Source organism: Sinocyclocheilus grahami, unplaced genomic scaffold (genome assembly GCF_001515645.1).
Source record: "Sinocyclocheilus grahami isolate Dianchi unplaced genomic scaffold, SAMN03320097.WGS_v1.1 scaffold2431.1, whole genome shotgun sequence".
Lineage (NCBI taxonomy): Eukaryota > Metazoa > Chordata > Actinopteri > Cypriniformes > Cyprinidae > Sinocyclocheilus > Sinocyclocheilus grahami.
In genome coordinates this window covers 4,955-6,878 of record NW_015507610.1, presented here as the reverse complement: position 1 = coordinate 6,878, position 1,924 = coordinate 4,955, and positions in this window count along the sequence as shown.

Here is a 1,924-nt window from a genome sequence, read left to right as displayed (position 1 = left end):
TATCAAATAGTTCACTCCATCAACTCCAATTTATTACCAAAGTTGGCAGTGAAGGTGGCAGGACCATCCGTTGCATAAGCAAATTAACCAGCGAGTGCCAAGCGTGCTGTGAGGAACTTGCTTAAAATGTGATGAAGGGATGGTTTGAAGCACTTTGAGAAAATGACTCATTGTTCCCCAGAGGAGAGAAGGAGAAAGTATCCATGGAGACCAAGAGATAGAGCTGTAAAATAGGAGGTCATGTTGTTCTGTGAACAAACTACACTCCTATATCTCATTCTCCCTCATGGACTAATTGAGTAATTGTTATTCTGCTCCATAATTGGGCTTTTCTCAAGCAAATCCCATTACACTAAACTCCAGTAACATGACATGCATTTTTACCAAAAGTGGTCTACAGCACATTAATTTCAGGTGTGGTTGCATCTTGCTATGGTACAATGGCCCCTTTTTTACATCTAATTTTAATAAAGCAGGGTAAAATTAATCTTGAAGGAATATTCGGATTCGATCACTCAAACTACGCAGGTAGGCAGTGATTCATTTGGTCATGTTGCATTTGCAGGGTCATGTAAACACTTAATCATTGCAGGATGCCGGCAGTAAATTATCAGAGCTTATTTCATTCTCAATCCCCATACCAGTCTTCACATTTTATTTGGAGTCACAAAATCGGAGACCCTTCCCTAAAAATCTCCATGAAATCCAGTCACAAGTGGGCAATGAATACTAATTTGTGATTGCTTAATACCATTGCCTAATGCGATTTCTTCCCTATTCATTTGGTAAGAAAAAAAAGCATGGATTTTAATTTCAGCAGTGGTTCTCAACTAACACCGTATTCAAAGGCCCCTATTTATAAGGTAAGATATATTTATGCTTGCATTTCTGCTGTTATTATGACAAAGGTGCTTGTTTTCCAAATTGTTTTATTAACAGAAACTGGGAGTGTTGATATATTAATTGGTCAGTTTATTTTGTGATTCCAGAAATTTCAGTAACTAATAATAAACATCAGGTTATATTATTTTAATATATTAATACACTTGAATATTAATTGTGTTTGAAATAAGTTTAAAGATGCAATGGAAGTTGCGACAGATCATTTCTCCTGTGTTGTGACGTATATCCAAGTTTATCAGATTATCCAAAAAGAAAAACATATGTCAGGGAATCATTTTCTTAGTCTTCCAATAGTTTTCCAATAAAAATATATAAATTCTTAAATACATTTTAGTATCAAAATGACTTAAAATATAAAGTCTTGTTTTCTAAAAACAATAACCGTAACAACTCATAATTAAGTGACTTTAAAAAAAGAAGAAGCAAAATATCAGTTAATTTGTATAAAGAAAAATACACTTTAATTAAAACCCTCATGTGGTGTTCGGGTCCTTTTTGCTCTGAAAATGTTTGTCTTTTTCCTGAAAATACTAGTTAATGTTATCACATTGGACTGAAATTTTGTGACTTCGTTCACAAATGGTATAACTACTTCTAAAAAAATTTTTTTATCATTTTCGTACATTTCTGGGGGATATTTTTCACCTTGTTACACCCGTGATGTTACAAAGCAAAAAGGACCCGGCCTCAAACAAATGCTTATAAATCACTAATTATGCTATATTATCAACAAAGATTGGATTCAATCTTTTTTTATCAACTTCTTTTCTTTCATTTAGGACTGGTTTTGTATTTATATTTGCTTCTGATTAATCGTAGGCCTCATTTATCTGAGAGTAGGCACCTCATTTTTTGAGTGAAAAAAGCATTATTTATGAATAATTTTCACAATATTAAATAAAAACTGATGAAAATTTGCACTGTTTATCGCACTAGTGTACTTTAATGTTTAATCAGGGAGTTTGCTTTTAAATGCTTTTATTTTGTACAAAATGGCACAAAGTCACACTTGTGGTGTTCC